General features: G+C 38.2%; 1 protein-coding gene across 2 annotated transcripts in view; it reads left to right on the forward strand.

Annotated features, from left to right (window-relative positions):
* The window catches only part of sema6cb (semaphorin 6Cb), a 147694-nt gene that overhangs the window by 15805 nt on the left and 109952 nt on the right, over positions 1 to 21937 (forward strand). For both annotated transcript variants that reach the window (XM_084435489.1, XM_084435490.1), the window contains exon 2: positions 4076 to 4168. The gene's annotated coding sequence lies outside the window, so the exon portion shown is untranslated. The remainder of the gene's footprint in view (positions 1 to 4075; positions 4169 to 21937) is intronic.

A 21937-nucleotide genomic window follows, 5' to 3' on the forward strand; every position in this document is an offset into this window, starting at 1 on the left:
GTTCATCATATAAAGTGATTGTGTCTCCAGAAAATTGACTACAATTCATATGGATTAGTTTTCCGATTTCTTTATGAAAGTTTTGAAGCATCAAAATGGTAGTTGCATAGACTGTCAATGGAGGAACAGAAATCTCTCTGATTACATTTAAAATCTGCATTTGTGTTCCGAAGATGAATGAAAATCTGGAACGACATGAGGATGAGTAAATAATAACAGAATTTTCATTTTTGGGTGAACTAACCCTTTAAAAATGATTGATTTTAGTTTTTAGTGTTTTATTTTTAATTAATTACACAATATTGTATCTAATCATATTGGACAGAATCAGTACATCATTAAAGACAAGAGACTTAAGCATTATTTAGTCTCAGCATTACATTAATCTTAGTTGTGTGTGTGTGTGTGTTTTTTTTTTTTTTATATCCTGATCTGTGTGTTTTGGTGAGATGATATCCATGCGTTATTTATCATTAGTACGACACCCCGGTGATCTCCTCTCTCCAGAGATTGATCTGGGATGATGAGACCTCCCGCCTCAGGCTCTCTGACTAAATCAAACTTCAGCGGCTCAGCGAATCAGACGTTCCTTTCAGGAACTTCTCTCAGCTTGGACGAAACTCAGCTTGTGCACATTTCCTTGCGGTTTGGATGGATTTGGTTTGTGTCTTTAAATAGATTCTAAGGAGAAGCCAAAAATTAGCGTTTTCATTGAAAGCTATAGCTAAGATGTGCTGTATTGGAGTGTGATTTAAATAAGCAGCAGTACTTGAGTACAGAGTTGAAAAAAGAAAAAGAAAAAAGGAAGACCAAGCCAAGCTGGAGTAATAAAATCACTCTCTACAGTTAATCTACGCACATAGATGTTGGAATGCTGCCTATGGCTCACTCAGATTTGTTTTGTCATAAACGTTTCCAGCATTTTCTTTTTTCCCACTTTTTTTCTCCTTCGGATATAAATTTAGACTTGGGTGAGATTCTTTCTGAATGACCACATGCCCACTTTTAAAAGCAGATAGATAAAAGTTTCAAAGCAGCTTTTGCTTGTGAAAACTAGCAGCAAAAAAGAGTGAAACAATCCATAAAGAGTCTGATATTCCTATGGTAGTGATATTTGGTAATTCGGAAATTCCGGACCATGCGGTGACCAGAGGAAGATCTCAAATCTGTTTTCCTATTTTTCTATCAATACGCATAACTCCAGATTATTGCCCGAGAACTGGCTGTCCTGTCCTTTTAGTTTTTGAACAGTGAGGCTCTTTGTAGAAAAAGCATCTGCTAAATTGCAAGCGTTTAAATAATGTGAAAGACATTTGGATAATGTAATAGTGCTGTTTTTTTTTTTAAATGGAACTCCTAATGTATACTGAAGTCTGCAGTGGCACACAACTCCAGTAAGTCTCTGGCTGAACTCCTAAAAAGCATCACGTAACCTCTAAATATACTGTTATTGATGCACTTAAGTTGTTTTTCTCTGGTTCTGTTCAGTATGCTCCTGGCTGAAGTCATGTAAAACGTATCAGCATCATGTACACTCTGACTTTTAAGCATGAGGTTTTTAGATGAAGATTTTGGAAAAAATACAGGATGGATGGTTTAGCTGTTAGCCCTTTCCTCCCCGACAGCCTCGCAGTGAACTGTAAGGAGCGAAGGTTGACCAGCTGGCCAGGGTTCTTATCAGGGTTTGTGCTTTAAAAGCCTTTGAGGAATGTTGGCGGAGCGCCACTCGTATTCTGTACGCTGCAGACTGTGGGTTTACAAGGACTGTGCTTGGAGAAACATTTTTGTTGAAATGCTGATCTAAGATCAGGTTTCCTATTCCTCAGCAGTAGGCAAGTCGAACTGTACTGATTTTTTTGTTTTTTTGCATTGATCCAGACATGGTGTACTTTGAGGTGTTGGCTCTGAAGGTGTAAAGTCCATTGCGCTTGGATTTATGATGCTTTAAAAAAAAAAAAAGTCATACAAAGATGGAACAAAATGTACTTTATTTACTAATAATCTTGAATGAGTCAGTGAGTTGAACTAGAGAGTGGAATCAGTTGTATCGTATTCGTGAACAAATTGTTTTGTTCGATTTGTGGAAAGGATCATCAGGCTCAGTGGAAAGCACTGGCACAAAAGAACAAGTCATGAACGAATTAGATTGATCCGTTTCTTGAATCCAACTCAATGATTGGGTTGCAGACAGTGGATTGAGTTATTTTGCTAACTGGAGATGAAGATAGTTTGTGAATAATGTCCTTTGTTGAGGAACAGTGTTGGTCTGTTGCTCTTTTCCTCACAATATGACTTGGAAAATAGCACACGTTGTATTGACTAATTTTAAACCTTTTTTTTTTTTTTTGCTTAAAGTTGGCATAAAAATGTAAATTCTATATCTTATTGTGAACAATTTATCTGTGCAAATGTTTCAATTTAAATGTTTTATATTTTTTTATTTCATTATACCTCTTAATGTTTAATCAAAATGTCATAACTGGAACTTCCGGTAAAGATAACAGACTTCTCGTATGTGACGCATACGCTCTGATGTGTCACAATACAAAAGAAAAGATCTGTCACTATATCTGTTTAACTGTGACTTTAACAGACATGGTCACTGTGTGAAGATGCACCAAAAATATCTCCTTTTTTTATGTTCCACTGAAAAAGTAAACAACATATGGGTTTGGAACAACTTGAGAGGGAGAAAATAATGGCAGAATTTGCATTTTGTGTGTGTGTGTGTGTGTGTGTGTGTGAGAGAACTGTCCCTTAAAAAAAAAAAAACTTGCATTTTCCACACTGATCTTTGGATTTCACCCAAATCCAGTCTTTTACCTTGAGTACATGCAGAGAAGATTTGTGTCCAGCACTGACCAGGTGATTGTCTTCACTCTTCAGACTGTATATTTAAATTGAAAAACAAATGATAAAAATGCTTGTATGTAATATTTGTATAATAGCCACTTTCACACTCTCATTCTGTTCATTATTACTTCAGCCATTTGAAAGCCGTTTAACAAATGCAGGTAGTGCTGCAGAATTTGCTGAATTAAGAGACCGCTCTACATGAGCATAACTAATTCACATTGCCCTGGAGGGGATTTGCAAGTTGAGAATCATTTTGCAATATTAAACATGGCTGTTATTAGATCCATTTTTCTTTTTTGTAATTCATATTACTCTCTGGTGATACAAGATGTTGCAGTATTGCATTTCCTCTGTGTCTGCAGTCTGTCTTTATGTAAAATGGGGTGAGAGACAGAGAATAAGGTACATAGAGAGAGCTAAAGAGAGGCAGACAGACTGACCAAGAGAATAAGGAGATGCAGCTGAGACAGGAGATTTGTTGAGACACGGGTGCTGTCAGTAAGGAGCTGGCTTGAGCTAGTGTCTCATTCTCACACAGCAGATTGGACGAGCAGATTGCGCTCTGAGATGCCCTGAGATTTGGGCAGCTTCCGATGAGGGATTTGTAGAGATTTGGTTAGAAATCTGCCCATTATAAATGTTAAGTGAAAAGCGCGTTCATCATCTTCTCAGCAAAGACATTGTTTTCTCTAAGCGCTCGTTCTGTTAGTTTTGGATCTGTGTCTTAGTGTCACAGTCCTGGGATGATAGTCTATAGCTTCATTAACTGGTGGTGATCACACAAACAGACATTTTATGAATGAAAAGGCCTAATTTGTGTGTCTGTGGAGATATTAGATAGGGACACGTACTTCAGATGTAGCAGAAACTATGGTGTGATGGTATCCACAAAAATATTATGCAGCACAACTGTTTTCAACATTAATAATAATAAGAAATCAGCAAGTCAGATTTCTGAAGGATCCTGTGAAACTGAAGAATGGAATAGCCTAAGAGCTGCTGAAAATTCAGCTTTGCCATCACAGGAATAAATTGCATTTTAAAATATACTGAAATTAAAAAAGGTTATTTTAATTTTTAAGAATATTTCAGAATTAATCGTAAAAAAACAAACAAAAAAAACATCTTACAGACCCCAAACTTTTAAGCCCTAGTAAAATGACGGTCCAATCAAAACTGGTGTTTATCACTGATCACTTATTGTTGTCTTTGTTCTTAGGTCGGTTGAAGAATGTCTCAGCTTTCTTAAGTGATCCAGACCTTTATCCTCAAACGACTGCAGTCCTGCTGTCTGATTGACTCATCTTTTGAGGTAAGAACCTGTGGGAATAAGTTTATTGAATTGGTGAAAGTCACTTAAACAATTTATTTTGTTTTCTCCTCGCGTCCTGCTCTTTTGTTGAAATTTTGCTTGAAGTAGAGTTTAGCCCTTCTGAAGGACAATGATTTGATTTGACAGAAAATTGAAATATCATCCAACTTCATTATTTTGGCTGGACTATTCACCCGAGGCCATCAGCGTCTGTTGATTTTTAGAAGCATACAAATATAATTTAAAGGAAACATCTGACAATCTGTCAGACAATCTGTTTAAATCAAGTCTCACGGCGAGCAGGCGACAAACGATAGAAAAGTATCACAGTTGGAAAGGGTAACGGGGAGCTTTTCAAACGCATTGAAAAAGAGAAACAAGCGGATGACAAAATCGGAGAGAGATCACTTAAGAGAAGACAAAACAGATGAGACGGGAGACTTGACATGAAGAGTGGGGAAAAAATCAGCTGGAAACACACATGCATCACAGAGCACCTGTGCAAGGCCCTTTTACTCATGCCCCCTGTCTACCCAGATATCCCTTAGAGATCAAGACGCATCCCACAAGGCTGGAGAGCAGAGCTGGTGGTGACAGGCTCTGTCGGCCGGCTGCGGGGAGCAGATGGCTGGCCAGATGCAGGGTTGCGTTTGACCTTGGGCCCCGTGGAAGGCTAAACATCATAGGCGTCCTCTGGCGCTTCCACCTTTCTGCCGCTCCATGGAGCCGCTGCTCTGCTCTGACAGCTTATGGTTGTTTTATTTAGATGAGCCATATGGAGCTATTATGTGCTCCATCGTTTAACTGCTATCACTATTCCCAGTGTAGTTTATCACCCGATGTGTATTTGAACAAAGACGAGTTCAAGTCCTCCAGACTGTCCAATCCATGACCATGACAGTAGAGATACGGCATGAGATGTGACTAATCACATTCAGCATTGTGCACTGATAGAAAGGGGGGGCAGAATTATAATTGTGGTCAGCTGATGCAGACTCTATGGAGGGGATCTTAAGTAAAGCCGGGGACACACTTTTACGACTGTAAGGCCGATTATGAATGTAATTTGATATTTACGACTGATCATGCCCAAACGTGCTGAGTCAGAGACAGTTGCGCACAGTTGGTGTTTAAAATCTGCTCCAGTCATTGGAAACAGTCTGTAAGTGTGTTCAGTTCAGTCTTAAAATGTTTCAGCTAGTCGTTAAGTGTGTTCCCGGCTTAAGTCAGTGACGCAAAGGATTATAAGCACGCATGCCAGCTTCTGGATAATTTGTTCCCTTTCTCTCTAAAAGTGTGTGACAATTTCAGTTAGTGCTACACGGTAAATCCCAAATAATCACGATTACTATTATGGGTGCTGCGATTAACTGTGTAAAATATAATTGTTTACACCAAATATTTTTTTTTTTTTTTTTTTTTTCTTAATTCTCACCTTGTTTTGATTGTATCTTACATGAAGAATATGACGTGCAGTTGTTATAGTGATATGCCAATATCATTTTTTTTATTTAATTTTCCAGTTCCAATAAGCCACTAATTATTGTTTTTAACTGATAAATGTTTGATTATTAAAATTCTATACTTTTTTTCTTTAGATTTAATTTATTTAAACTAAAATCAATCATTTTAAATACTACAAGTGAATTCAAGCATCACAACATTATAATGTACAGTATGGAAAAAACTGGACTAGGACTAGAAATTTATTTTGAGATTTTCTAAACATTACATTTAAGGGTGTTATTTCATTAGTGCCTTTAAAGATTAACTTTAAGTGAGTGTTAGATGACAGCAAAGGAAATCTATATGATTAATATATATCCAATATCAGCATTTATATTTCCAATATCACCTGATAACCCTATAACCAATGTTGTCAATGTATCTTGCATCTCTAGTAACTGGGTTCACTATAGTATTTTGGTTGCCTGGAAATTCAGACCTAAATCTGAAAGATTAATGATCTGGCATCGACCAATGAAAATTGGCCAGCTCGAGGGGCAGCACCAAGCATGCATTTGAAAATCTCACTGCACGCAATTGGATAACACTACGACCAATCACAACAAGCCCCATACGCTTAGCTACCAGCAGAGCTAACTGGTAGATTTAGACTCTTGCCGTATCCGGTCGGCAAAACAGCAAAAACACCCTTCTTGCAAAGGAACGATTCGAGCGGCGTCTTCTGTTCCTCTTTTAGATAAAAAGCCAAGTCTAACTCGTTCATTGTAGCGGCCAAAGCCGTTTCAAACAAATGGTGTTCATCCATAGCCATCTTGCAATGTTTACTAATGACTTCGACGTCACAGCGCTGTCATCATCTGTTTAGCTCGCCTCTGGCCCGCCTATATCAGATAACCCGATGTGATTGGTGCAGCTCGGCTATAAGGGCATATTTAATGAGTATCATTACTCGACGCCAGAGTAACTCGCTGAGCAAATTCAATTTGTGCTCTCGAGAGAACTCTGGATTTCCAGGGTAGTATTTTGGAAGAAACTATGGTAAATTATTTTGAGGCTGCACAAAATAATTATTAACTACAAATCAAATCAGTATTAATAATCATAATTACAGTGTCAAAAGAAATAATCGTCAGTAATTATGCAATTCTAATCTTGTTTTAGCCATCATATAGCTAATCTGATTTATTTAATTATACCACTTTATTTTCTCACTAAGGTCATTGCAGTGTATCCTTCAGGAGAGCGTCTGTTTCCTAATAGCTTAATGGCTTTTAGTACACTTTTACCAAGTGCAATGTCTAGCGGTTTACTCATTTTTCCATTTAAACATTTGTGCAGTGGTGGTCACAGATATGTGCCGTGCTAATGGTTCCTATTCTCACAGTTTTCTTCAGAAATTCATAGCACCATTCATTTATTCGCTAACATAAAAAGTGATGCTGATAGACGTTTTTGGATCTCCGTACAGACACAGAGGCCATATTCTGCTCCTCCACTTTTTAATCTTCATTCATATTCATCAAAGTACAGTTTACTCTCCAATCTCAGAAGATAGCTGATCAAACACTTGGTGACACAAAAGACAGAAGTGAGCTTATTGTCTTCATTTTTTGAATCAAGTTTGAGAATGTTTGATGGCTTTCCAGCAGCCTCAAAAACAACAATTCATCTCAACCTCAAGCCTACCTGACAATTGAAATAACCTCAAATGGCGAATCTGGCTCCACGTCATTTTTGTCAACAAATACTCTTCCCCTCATAATAGGTTTATTTAACCACAGGTCAGCAGAATGGGCAGATGCCAGCAGAGGGTTTGGTCCACCATAGCTTTTTACTGATTTATAAATTCTCTCTCATGGTTTATCACTCTCATTAATGTCAACACCTGCTGTAGTGGGGCTCTATCTGTCTGCCCGCAGGCCGTGCAGCTGTGCACTGAACTCAGGCAAACTGCCCATCAGTCCTGCCCCCTCCACCCATCCTCTCCACCAATAAGTATTTGGCTTAGGTAGTTGTAAAAACCTTGCTAGAATCAGGTGCACTTGTTTTGTTGATTGTAAATATGTATTATCATGGTCTTTGTATGCACATTCAAGTACATTTGGCGTGAAAAAAGTAATCACAATGAAAATTTAGGCATAGGAAACCTGGGAAACACAATTGTCATTATGTGAAAAGTCAAAAATATACAAATATTGTCTCTGTGAAAAAGTAATTGCCCCCATAGTCTTCAAAACCTAAATTTTTTAGTTTGAGTGAGTCAGAGACTCTTATGCCTGGGTCAGATTACACGAATTTAGCCTGATTTTGGCACGATCCGTTTGACGTAGGGTGTCGTGAGGATTCGTAAACGACAACGGGCGTCGGGACGCAAGATTTGATAGTTTCATCTCGTATAGTGTGTCATAGTTGGCGACAACCTACGTCGCGACTTAAAACAGTGCAGGGAGCACCCAGCAGCATTCTGTAAACATTTTGTAAAACTTAAAGACTCTATTTTAATGGTTAAATTACATTTTAGTAATCAAAAAGCATTTCTAATTAATTGAAATCATCAAACTTATTAAATTTATTTACAGTTTAACAAAAATTAAATTTTAGCGCCCTATGAAAAACCGAACTTTTATTTTGACGGGTTGCCGTGGAGATATTTTGTATTTCTGTGTGTTTATGATATGGCGATAGCTTTTCTCAGTTGAAGCGTTAAAAAGCTCATGAAGTGACTCAAAGCGACTATGGAGATGATGTTTATGCAATCATGTCCTCATATAATGATGCGGCTGAGGCTGAAAACACCTCAAGCGTCGTGTGTGGTAAATTAAATCACGCGTCTTCGCCATTCATTTAGAGACACGCAGGATTAATTTAATTTAAATAGTCTTTTTGTGGTTTGAAATTCGATTTGATATGTACTGACCTGCTTTTTAATTCATCAAAAAGTTGACAAATTCTGTGACTTTCCGCTTTATACTGTAAATTCCGTTTTTTTGACTGGACTGCGCGATTCCGTCAGTGTTTTTTGCATCGCGGAAATCACAGGGCCCTATTATATTGAGGTGTTTTGCAACTTCAGTGTAGTGATTTATTGCAACTTCAGCAAAGTCTGCTTCTGCCTTAACTTTGAGAGACAACTGATGCGTGATCAGTGAAGCAGCTCCAGTCAGCAAGTGCTTTCGGTGTGAGAGTGCAAAACTTTCAGTGCCTTCAGCTTTCCGCTTTGATTGGCCGGACTCGTGACTCCCAACAAATCAGATGGGCAGGGACATTGGTCTAGTCTACAGAGTGGTGAGTTCCGACAGAGGTTGCTGCGTCAGAGCCAAAAATAACGCATTTCAAAATTAAATTATTTTATCGGCAAATTGGTTTTGAAAATGGCCGATAGCGATAACCATAAAAATGCTTAATATCGGCGCCGATAATCAGTCGACCCCTAGTCAAAATCGTGTAATCTGACACAGTGACTATCGTAACAGACAAAAAAATCGTGTAATCTGAACCAGGCATTAGTGGTGAGTATTCCCAAAAGCGGTCAATATTTCTAAAAGGGCACAGTGGCACCTCATCTGGAAAGCTATAAATGATCACAGACAAACTTTCAAAGAACTACAGGCTTCTCTCGCATCAGTGAAGGTCACATTCCATCATTCCGCAATAAGAAAGGGAATGGAATAGTAGTAAGGCAAAAGCTTCTGTTCATTAAGAACATCAAAGCTTGTATCATGTTTGTTATAAAGCATGTGATGATCCCAAACCTTGGTTTATTCTATTGACAAATGAGTCAAAATGTAACTTTTTGTAAGGTGGTTGTCTACCTGTATCAGTTGTCAAGCAAATACAGCAGTGTATATTGTAATAATGTGATCATGATGCCTACAGCGTTTTGCTGCCTGTGGTGGCCTCGGTGACTTATCATTGAAAAGTGGCTTGTATTGTCCCATACACTAGATAATTCTTTAAGAGATTGTCCGAGCATCTGACCGTGAGCTGAAATGTAATTGTATGATGCAATAATCCAAAACACAGAGTCATGTTGACATCTGAAGGACTGCAAAGAAACAAAGACTCAGATCAAATTAAAGGTGATTGCCGTTGAATGTTGTCTAGCCAGATATTAGATTTAAGGGTGGCATTTACTTTTTCTCAGGGGTGATGGGAGTCTGTGTTAGCCAATTTCACCCAATTAAATTTTCTCTTGGCTTCCCTTTGTGCAATATTGTTTTGTTCTCCAAATTGGCAGTTGCTCAGGGGGGCAAATACTTTTTCACAGCAATGTATGTCAATAATAAAACGGCAGTAAAATAAATACTGCATACAAAATATTGCTTTATTAGCTTTATAAGAAGCTAAGTGATTATGGGTGCAGAACTAAATAAGGTGTTAAAAGAACAAGCAGAGTGGCAGGAGAAGGAGGAGAAAAGAAGGGTCAAAACCAGCGTCCCCCCTCCTTCTGTTATTATTCACAAATTGATTTCTTAGGACCCGGCGCCGCATTACAGTTTGTTTGTGCATTGTGTGTGTTTTCTGCTGCCTTTAGTTTGTCTGTTAATCCATCAGCGCTGGCGTTGGGGAGGGGAAAAAGCTTGCACATTCGGAGCCAGGAAGCACCTCCTGGCTCATCTGTGCCCTTTAATCCTGAGAACAGCCATGCTGGTGAGATTGCAGACCCCTCGGTGTCTCTCCTTCTGGAAACTTCAAAGTCAGGCATTGGCGATTTGGAAGACAGGGAGGCAAAGTCTGCAGGGAGCCTTCATGCAGGTCAGCCCAAATCTTTAGCTGAGAGCCCCTGGTTCAGTGCAGGTGGATCTAAGGCCTGCGCTGAGAGAGGGAGAGATGTTGTTAGGCAGATGGACCGGGATTAACCCCCTCTGCCACCACCACCACCAGATCACCAGCCATCTTCGAATTATGACTGTTCCCTCTCTCTCTTTATGTCTGTCAGCTTTCCAGAAGGCAGAACTGTGAATAACAGAGCAATTCTATTTCTTTATGCAGCTGTATGTGTCATAAAAGACATTTAATGTCTCTGTAATAGTCAGAAGTATTTTATTTTTATTATAAGCGGAGGGTGAACCAACTGTAGGCTAAAGCTAGTTAGAAAAATACTCAGTTAAAGCAGACATGTTTTAAGAGAATGTATTGAATTAAGTGTATTTTTCTTATCTCACTGACAATTTTTGTTTCTTATTTCTTGTTTGAAATATATAAACAAAATTTATGTAGAGCTATAATTTTTTTTAGCTATAACAATATTTTTGTTATTATTATTCAATAATAATAGTAATAATAAACAATTATTTAATTTGATCAGATTATTATAGTAAGTTATTATAATACTCTACCGTTCAAAAGTTGGGCCAGTAAGATTTTAAAATGGTTTTGAAATGCTCTTATACTCACCAAGACTGCATTTATTTGACCAAAAATACAGTAAAAACAATAGTATTGTGAAATATTACAATTTGAAATAACAAATTTCAATTTTAATATATTTTAAAATGTAATTTATTCCTGTGATGGCAACGCTGAATCAGCAGCCATTACTCTAGTTTTCAGTGTCACGTGGTCTCATGCTGCTTAATGTTTTGTGTAACATGACCATTTTTGTTTAAATATAACTTTTGTAACATTATAAATGACTTCTATTGTTACTGATCTGATATTATTAATATTATTCATTATATATTTTTCTTTTATTCAGAAAGATGCATTAAATTGAACAAAAGTAACAATAAAAGACATTTATAATGGAGTTGCTTAACCTTCCTGTTCTGCCCGAGGAAATATAATTGAACATCTTATTTCTTCAAGCTTGTAAGACTTGTGTAACCCAGAACTTGTTCACCTTTATTACCTGGCCAAAAAGAAAGTTCGAATTGGACCCGAGGATGCACTGTGATGAACTCGTGTTGTTCTCAGGGAGGCAGGGACACCACAACGGGTGCTGTGAGGATTCACAAACACAAAGGAGTGGCAAATTCATGAAAATGAAACGAATGAGGTTAATACAGCTTGTTTTATGCAGAGATCCTTGAGGATGACATTTGTTGTCTTGCACGAAATGTAAATGAAGGAAAGGCTTGCTTCAAGATGTCTCAGAGGGAGAGAGGGAGGCAGGCACTGTGTTCATAGAAAAATAGCAGCAGATCTGGGTTCAGATTCCACCTTGTCTTCCCTAATCATAGACAGAAAAGACTACAAAGCAAAACAGATCTAGAAATATCTCTCGTATAATGTTTCACATTGCTAGAAACTTCATTAATATGGCACAATATCTCATTCTCTCCCTGTGTCTTATTGAACTCAAATTGTTTGTCCTTGGCTTAGTTTGGCGTCTTACCTCATGGTCTTGCAGTATGTTCTGTTTTACAGGCTCAGTTATGCCAATGAGATGTGACCCTGGCTGAAAACATTGAAGAATTGTGCATCAGCCCTTTAGATGCCAGATCTGTCTGCCTCTACAAAGACAGAAAGAGAAGACATCTCTTCACCAATGAGATTCTACAAAGGCAATTAGCTTAACGGCGACTGTGATGACAAGGCTTTGGCTCGCTTAGGAGATGTGAACCGCCCTACTGTGATTTACCTCAGACAGAGAGGACACCTTGGGAATTTAACTTGCCGTACTTTTTAAAAGTTTGTTGAAGTAAACAACTCTTGTGCTCATTAACTTCACTGTCGCCCTCATTTACGCAGTGGACTCTTAAATCCAGCTGAATACTCTGCTTGGGTCTCATTCTGCTCTCTAATTTCCTATGACGTAAATCAGGATATTGTGAACAAATTCAAGCACTAGCAAGGTCCTTGATTCTCTAAAGATTGAGACACTGATTACTCGATTACTAGCAAGCAGACTGTGTCACAATTTCAAGGTTTGTGCGTTAATTGTAGCAGGTATTTTTCAACATTGCTGTATCTTTCATTATAGCTGTAAAAATGTACACTGCCATTATAAAAAAAAAATAGCTTACAAAACCAGCAATACAAGTTTAAGAGTTATCAATAACAATCAATATTGAATATGTAATTGTGCATGCTCATGTCTCTTATTTTTACATTTAAGATTACTTTTAGCGTCATCTAATGCTCACTTAGCTATCTTTAATACTAATAATTTAAAACCTAATTTAAAGTAATCATCTGCAAACCTAAAAATAAAAACATTTTATACTGTACATAATAATGATGTGATTCCGAAATTCACTTGGACTTTTTAACTGATTAATGTTAGTTTAGTTTTATTCTTATATTCTTTTATTCTTGTTTTAGCTTGTTTTAATATAAGCCCAGCTCATGAAAATAATTTGCATCTTATCGGTATTGTTCGTAAATGTACTTTAAATTATACATTTATGCAAGCATTGTAAGCATTAATTTTACTTTTCATTTTTAATTTAGACATAATAAATAATATCATTTTAGTATGAACGCTTTAGTGATTATCAGCCATGACTTTATCTGCAACATTTTTTCAAACTTAATCTAAAACACAAATTCCTGTATAATATTTAAAAGTTCATAATTGTTTTCCTGTCATTCAATTTAGGAATGAAAGGGCACAAAAAGAAACGACTTGAATGACTTAAAAAGGAATAAATATCAGCAATGCTGATCTGATTCTGGGGCACGGACATTTCAGTGAATTAAACAACCGAACTCCCTGGCAAGTGCATTACTGAACTAGCGAGTGGATCAAGACACAATGGATGCTTAAATGTGACTCATTCAGATCTTTTCCTTCACTTCTAATTCCTTCTTCAATCACTTTCTCCTTCATTTGCTCTCAAGTCATTTGTCTCATTACTCTAATTTAACAGTGCACTTCGCCATCTTTGTGGGGGAGGCCTGGCTCCTTTAAAGGCCTGATTGGAATAAGGCGATGATTGTGGTGAAGGAGCCATTTATATAAGATGTGAAGGAAGGTGGTCTCAGCTATTTTGAGTACCAACCCATGCCCACAAAGCCTGCCAATTAGCTTAAGTGGCCTCCCAGCGAGCTGGATTAGTTCCGTACCTTTTCGAGAGAGTGAGAATTTTTTTTATTACAAAAAAAGTGGCAAAACTGGTTAAGCTTCCGTTCTCTAATTGCAGGTCTGGTTGCAAAATAGCATGTTACATTACAGACGCCTACATACAGACGTGTTTTATGTTGAGGTAGAATGACTCCTCGGTTAAGCTTTGCAACACGACTGCTGTTTTTCTGTGATTTCTACCTGTTGTGTTTCAATGTACATTTGTTCTGCCAAGCTGGCTGCCTCTGATAAGTTTTCTATGCTTTTGTTCTGTTCCATTTGTTCTCACTTTGGCCACATTGTTTCTCTTTAAGGGTGCTACATCTTAAAAATAGCCAGTGTTCATATCGATCCCGTGTGTGTGAAATGCGTGGTAAAAGTTTTGACCGGATTCCAAAAAAAGTGGTTCCCACAGTCTTCGCGCCGCAGGCAGGACAGACTGCGTGTATCGATCAGGGTGTAAAGCGGGGTTTCACCAGAGATTAATACTGTGCTCAGCAGAGCTCATGAAGTTGTTAACGTAATGTGGAAAAACCGGTGTGATCAGCCATATTGACAGCGCAGGGCAAGGCCACTGATTAAGTAAGTGAAGTGCATTTCACAAGCTCACTTTGGTTCCCACATCAACAATATATCATGTCTGAATTCTCCCTCCAAAGAAAATTTTGTTTTGCCCTTGTATGAGCCGGTGTTGGGGAGTAAAGAACTAAAAGTTCTGGCAGAGCAATGCAATAAAATGCTACATCTTTTGTGTGTGCACATCAGAGTACACAAACACTTATTCTGCTTTATGCCCAAACATGATGAAGTCTGATTTGTTTTAGTGAATCAGTTCACTCGGATAGTTTATCATGTTATTTTTAGTTTAGTTATATTCACTGATTCATTTCAATCATAAAATGTGCTGCATTTTAAGTCTACCCTTTGTTGCCATATACAAAACAATATAATATTAATTACAATAATCTTACAAAATGGATTAATATTTAGTTAAATGCTGCTGTTGGCCACTTTTTATACTATAAGGCAGGGTAGGTGATTTGTTCCAGAATAATTTTTTTTGTCATGTTGATTGAAAGTCTCTTCACATCCTGTTAGCAATCACTAAGTTAAGTGTATTTATATGTGTATATAAATATTGTCTGTGGAAGGTGTGTAGGACCATAAAATGTTAGTCTAATCATTGAATTCGATCCGAATGCAATTGTACAAAGTCCTACCTACCTGTCAACGTATGTATTTCCATACCTCCGTGCACCCTGCTCGCGCAGACATCACACGTCATCAGCACGTTTCATGCTATCCAGTGTTAGAGACAGACCTCAGTCACCGAGCACCGAAACAGCAGCCACCTTTTACAGTTCCTCCTGAACCAAAACAAAAAGCTTATGCTGCGTTCATGCCATAGTTTGGAAGAGATGGAAACCCGTGACTCGAATTTATGTGTTTCAGTGGCAACACTATCAACGCCGAAATGAATCTGCAGCAGTCAGGTGGTAAAGGTCAGTGCTCTTTGAGTTGTTTTTTGTTCATTATTATTGTAATGTTATGTGCTTTGAGTCATGAGGTAATTTAACGCCGTCTCTCGTGACGCTTTTATCTGTGCGCGTTCATGTGTTTTTAAGAAGACGTGGCTTTGGAGATGCTCTGAAGGGAGGGTGGGATCTTATGCATCCAAATATAATCACATAGTTACCAAAACATCCACTCTTATATAAAGCGTTGGGAATTATAATTTATTTATGTTATGGTTAATTTAAATGCACCAGTTTATTAAAAAGATTAACTGATTCCTTTGAGTCCCTTTGCAAGCCTCTCTGCAGAATGTTTGCGTTCTTTTTGTAGTGATACAAATTAATAGCATCATATTTGTTAAATAATCTTACAAATTAATAATTTTTAGGCAAATGCTGCTGCTTGACCACTGTGTTTTACTCAAATATATGCGTAAATGACACTGTTGTCTAGTTTTATTGGGGGCATTGATGGCCTGGGTTATACTCCGTCTCACGTGAAGTCGTGTCCTCATGGGTTTTAAAGTATACTCAACCGTGGATGAGCGCAGATGGACGAGTTTGACACATGCGCAGTACAATTGCTTTTTTACATTCTACTAGACATGAGAGGACAGCACTGAGTCGTGTCAGTTACAGGACATTCGCTGCTCGGAAGGATAGAAGTAGAAAAATAGAGACAGGCTGTGTTCAAAATTGACCCCTATACCCTCATTCACTACTCCACTAATATACTCCACTGATATAGTCCACTTGAAGGAGTGAGTGAATTCGGAAACTGAGTGTGCCGGAAGGGATGCCGCTTTTGCATAGTTTGTGTCTCAATATTCACCTTGCATATTTGCTGTTCTGTCTCAACATTCACCTTGCAGGTCATTCATGGTCTGAACCCGCTCCATCGACAAACATGCGATATCGATCGCGAAGGATATATGCAGAGTTGACAGAAAAATGTTACACATGCCATTGCAGATGAATAGGCTACAACAAAGAACTAAAGCCCCGCCTCACCCAATTCTAATGTGTGCAAGGATCGGTTTTATCATGATCATGATCAACGCGTGCTTAGCTAGTCTTATGCCACTCTGTACCAATTGAAGATACTCTTTACCGCTATGGAGGTATTTTGTCATGTCTAATGTGTTAATAATGCCATCAGAATGCAACCAAAGCACAGGATAGCAATAAGTAGATGGTTATAAGTAATTGGAAATCATACAAAATAAATGCCATGATCACTAGATTTTATACAGGTGTTACTATAATGATTTTGTTAATGGTGATCAGCAACCAAATATTGATAATGTGGAAGTTACTGCCTTTTGCCTTGGCATGACGTCTTACTTTTTGCTGACAATACAAAGGCAGAGTACAGTAACTTTAAAATAGTGGTCAACAGACAAGTTTGAGCTAAAGACTTTATGTAGATAATTTTCATTGCTAAAACATCTAATTGCCAGAATTCCAGTGTCCTACATATAATTAATTTGGCGGGACAACTAAAAATCTTTAAAGTCATTTTTCTCAGTTCCACACTCTAGCGAGTTAATGTCTTTTGCCTTTGTAGGGCAGTATTCTTTGGGCTTGTGTAAATAAAACTTTTCAAATGATTTTTAATGGCATTTGATATTTTGGTAGTAGCTTGTAGTATAGCTAACTACTTTTTTGAAGAGTAGCTTGACTGTTTTTTAACTACTTATTAGCTTAAGCTACTCTTCAAAGCATCTTCCCCAGTACTGGTAGGGTAGGAGGACACATCCAGGAGATCAGTGGTTTAATCCGGAAAGTCATAGCAGAAGAGAATTTTTATTAGGAATAACATTATTTATGACTCTTCATTTCAAGCTGCGCTCTTCATTGTCAGCACATTTGAAGGCTTAATGAATGCGTATGTGTGGTGTCTAAAGCCTGAAGAAATTGTTATATATCTTTTTATTGGACATGAAAGGTCACCTTGAGAAAGGGAAATTAGACATTCATTTTTTTTCCCTCTGCCCACTGAACATAGCTGACCTGCATTGGAGAGACGTGTTAGTGAGTTTTTAATCAGCATGGATATTTATTTATTACCCTCAGCCTGGAGCTAATTTACTTCATCTCACTCTCCTGTTTCAGGTCATTTACATACAGCCCTCCCCCAAGGCCTGCTGGGACAGGATTACTGTACTAATTGCTTTTTGGTATGATGGAGAACAAAGCAGCCTTTCTCTTCCTCTTCCTCATATTCCAAGCGACTAATGCTAAGAAGTTTGCAGGAAATCAACTACTTGGGACCAAGACCTTGACCGAAATGTATTTCAGAAACTGCAGCTTGTGTGCGAGAGCTTATGTACTTCTTGTCCATTTGTAATCATCTGCAAATCTGGTTCCTCAAGGACATGGTGAAGCGGCACAATGGCTTCGATAGTCGACACACGTACACAAATGTACACAGGTGTATTGATTTTTTTTTTTTGTGTGTGTGTGTGTGATCGCTACACCAGAGTGTGATTGAGTGTCTTTTTGCAATCATGGGTCGCGTGCCTGACGACCCGGTCGCACATGCGAATGTGATGAATGACCTCACAATGAGGCCTGTCACTGGTAGGTAATGTCACTAAATCTCCCACCACAAAGACCACTGCATATTCAATAATATCGACTGTGTGTGGGTGTATGTGAGCTCATCCTCTGTTTGGGATGTTGTGGGATATCTTTTCTTTCATCTTAGTGTTATGGTATAGGTTTATCTTTGTGTTTCTGTTGTTGGATGTAGATGTCTTCGAAGGCCAATCCAAAGAGCAAAGGTGAATGGGCTGGACTGATACAGATCGAGATGAATAGAAAGATTGAGGAATAATAGGCTTAATAGATGAACATGAAGCACATGAAGAAAGTCTCTTTATTTGGAGGGTTTAACATTTTGCTAAAGGGTTCCTTTTCGGATCGCCTACATGTGCCTTTGGGGCAACATCTTAAGTTGTATGCTCATTCAGATCCTTAATGGCTAAGGCCAGATGGTCAGCAGGTTACTTCGTTCTTTCATTCATGATTTATACCTCCTGTTTGATTCAGATCTGATTCGTAGTTTCTGCTTTGGCATGGTTGCTTTTCGAACCGTTTTCCACCCACAAATATAAAATGATCTCTTTTCCGAAACCTGCGTTTATAGTCAGTGAAGCCTACGGCCTCTGTTACCCACAATCTCAGAGCATTTATTTCCTGTTTAGAGTTATACCAGCTCACAGCCGTTGTAATGACGGCCTTAGGACAGACATTCGAGGCTCAAGAGAGACTTTTCTCTCTCTCCGTCTCTTTCAAGTCCAGAGGTGCCTTCTGAAGCTTGATGCTTTTGACAAAAGTGTCTCAAATTGAAATGCTTAAAACTGTGGACCACCATCTGTGTTACCATGGAGACTGGTGGTTTTTTTTTCCCCTCTCTCTCTGGAGTGTTGAGCACCGGTTTCATGGCACTCTAATTGCCATAGACAGTGGTGCGAGAGGTTTTAATGTGGAGTTTGGCACTCAATGCCAGGAGTAGAGAACATCAGCTCCTTTGTGAGTTTATTTAGAGTTTAGATGGAGAGACATATTAAGTGAGTCTGAGAAACCTGAATGCTCCTCTGTAAGCTTTCGGTAAATAAAGTTGTGTTTGTGAAAGTCTCTTTAAAAGTCATTGTAACTAAAAAAGCACAAGAAAAGACTTATTTGACATTTCTCGAAGTCCCATAGATCTAAATTGGCTTTTCACTTGGCAAGCCATTTTTTGTTAATTACATATAGTATAAGAGCGTCCACAATTAACAAAAAGGTAAACAATTTACATTTGTGGACAAATAAGAGTTGTTGTTTTTTGTTGTTGTGCAAAACGTTAATACATTTATTCAGCCAGGACGCATTCAATTGATAAAAAAAAGTGACAGTAAAGACATTTATAATATTATTTTAAATTGTAATAATATTTCACAATATTACAGTTTTTCTGTATTTTCGATCAAATAAATGGTCCGAACCAAAGGTCATGTTTTTATACATTTTATACATTCGGTTAGTTTCGGTTTGGTTTCACATTGCAATTATGCGAGCGCACTAAATAACTTTACATGACATACTTGCGTCCTGTCGTCATCATCTATCATCATCTATGTTGGCTGCATCTTGACATTGATTGGTTTGTAAACAGACATGCGTCTGACGTCAGCGTGTTTTCAATACAGCGGGTAACTTTGATAAGAATAAAAAAAAAAAAAAAAAAACTTTGACAAGAATGAATGAACAGACCCATATCGCTGTCACTATACTGTTATTATTACGGCATTACTACCTGCAGCACCAACTATACTCGAGGCTAGTTCAAATTCGGCAAATGAACGTCCTCGTTGTGCGAACATTTTATTGTCGCCAGCAGGAAAAGAGGAGAAGACTGCAAGCAATCCTGTGAGAACCACCGGAACTTCCTGTAAATGGTCTGAAAGTCCGAATCATACAGAAAATGCTTTCACACTAGAAACGAACCAAACCTTTGTTCAGTTTCCTTTTCGTCTGACCAAATTTCGTCTGTTTGGTCCGGACCGTGGTCCAGGGGAGGTTTCACACCTGTAATTTTGATTCGGATCAAACTGAAAAGTCCAAAAATCCGGACCAAACAAGGTAGGTGTGAAAGGGCCAGAGACTTTCGCAAAGGAGTTGAATAACATGCAGGTGGCAGAAATAACCTAGGTATTTTGGTACCACAAACTTTGACCAAAACCTTTTGCTTAAGGCTTTTGAATCAAAAGCCTTAAGCAAAAGGTTTTGGTCAGCGTTTCATAGCCACTAAGTAGTCTGCTTTTGGCGTCATATCTGTTTGAGTAGATGTACAGTGCGGACCCGAGATGCTACAGAGTTGTTGATGTAAAGCATTTTTGCTGTACGGTAATGGGGGGAAAAATTGCCTGCGGCGGCAATTGCACAATACTCGAGCCTGTGTGAAAGAGCGAGCAGCGGTGATCTCACCTGCCCTGAGGCTCCTGCTTTGGGCATTGAGCACATTGTGTTTCCTGCAAGGCCACGTGTGCAGCCCTGTGTCTACTGTCGATCTGCCCTTGACTCTGTGGAGCAGCCGGCAGACAGACAGAACACGGTAATCAATAACTTCCATTTAGCGGTGAGCGAATGATGTTCACACGTCCATCAGAGAGAGAAATGGGAGTGAACGACGGGGTGAGACTGACTTGCCATCACAGATTGACAGCGTAGCATTAGGTCCATTTCACAGCATCACTGCAATGTTAGGCCCACATTATGCTTTTATGCAAACACTGTTTATGCAGTGTTTTACAGAAAATATAATCATTTCTGTTTTTTTTGGTTTTTTTTTATGACGGCCATATCAGCTTTTTATCAGCTAACATTACAGTTTTTTTTTTAAACAGTATAATAACTACACTCTAATAACACTAATAACTAAATAACACTGTTAAATGTAATATTTAGTAAAACTCAAAATACATTTTTCATATTGCACATTGTAATGTTGTCATTCCTAAATGCATGTCTAGCGTTTAAAATAGTAAAAAAAATGTATTGTTACTTTTTTTTTGTTAAAATTCTTTTTTTAGGCTAAATACAATAGAAATGTAATTAAAAAATCAATAAATAGCAAATAATTATCGGCTTATCAGTATTGAGCAGAGTTTTAATACTTGCATCTATAATTGGTGCCAAAATAAGCACAGGTTTTGTGTGCTGTGCAAAACAAGACTTTGAAACACTGTTATACGATGAACTTTGCATGGCACTATTTCAATGGTGTTTTAATGACAGGGTTTATGGTGTTTTAAAGGCAGTGCTCTAGGGGACTTGGCCGCTGAGTTTATGATTTTGCTAGACAGCAGTTTGACCTGTAGCATTTTATTCTCCTCAAACACACACACACTCTCAGAGGAGCTGGAAAATGCTAGAGGAGGTCATGGTTGTGTTGCATTTGTTCTGTGTGTACAGAGGAAAGATAGTGAGAGAGTGTCTTCTGTTGACATTGAAGCCAATCAGAATGCCAGGTTCGATAAGTCTTCATCGCTTTCCATCCTCACTCTACCTGGCATTAATATGCGTTTCATATCGGATAGTATCTAAATATTCTCTATCTTGCATTCCAATGTGTCTCCAGTGTGGTCGGGTAGAGATACGATCACTGTTACCCGAGCAAAATGGAAAGCAAAATACTGACAGATAATTCAGAAAGCTTTCCATCTTTCCGAAGTTCTCCTACTTTAGAAACATTGCCACAGTAAAGGATGCTAATAGGAATCAAAAGTGAAGAAAAGAGGGGAAAATTATTCCCGTGAGACGTGACTGAGGATTTGGGGAGAGAAAACAGAGATTCCTGGTGTAGTCCAGTGGAATAATTAATTGGATGTTCTTCAATAAATCAGGTGACCAGATCGAAGCATTTCTTTTTCACGTTATGGGAGCAGAATAAAAAGAAAAAAGGCAAGAACTTACAACACAATGCTTTGACAACAGATAAAAATAGATCATAACTGAAAACTATATGGACTTAACCTAGTTATTCAACTAGTCAACTAATGTTGACTTTTCAGCAAAAATGCTTTAGCATTTACATATTTGTTGACTCTGGTCAGAATCCATCTTTGACCAAACCTCCTCCAAATGTGGTTTTAGTGATTCAGTGGGATCGGTGACTAGCTTTTAATATCCTCAAATGCCTTCTGACTGAGATTCAATGATCAAAAACCAAAAAAGTGTCAAGCTCTCTCTCAGAGGGGGTGAGGAGGATATTTAGAAGGTGTAAACGTCTGA

This window comes from Rutilus rutilus (assembly GCF_951802725.1).
Source record: "Rutilus rutilus genome assembly, chromosome: 17".
NCBI classification, from domain to species: Eukaryota; Metazoa; Chordata; class Actinopteri; order Cypriniformes; family Leuciscidae; genus Rutilus; species Rutilus rutilus.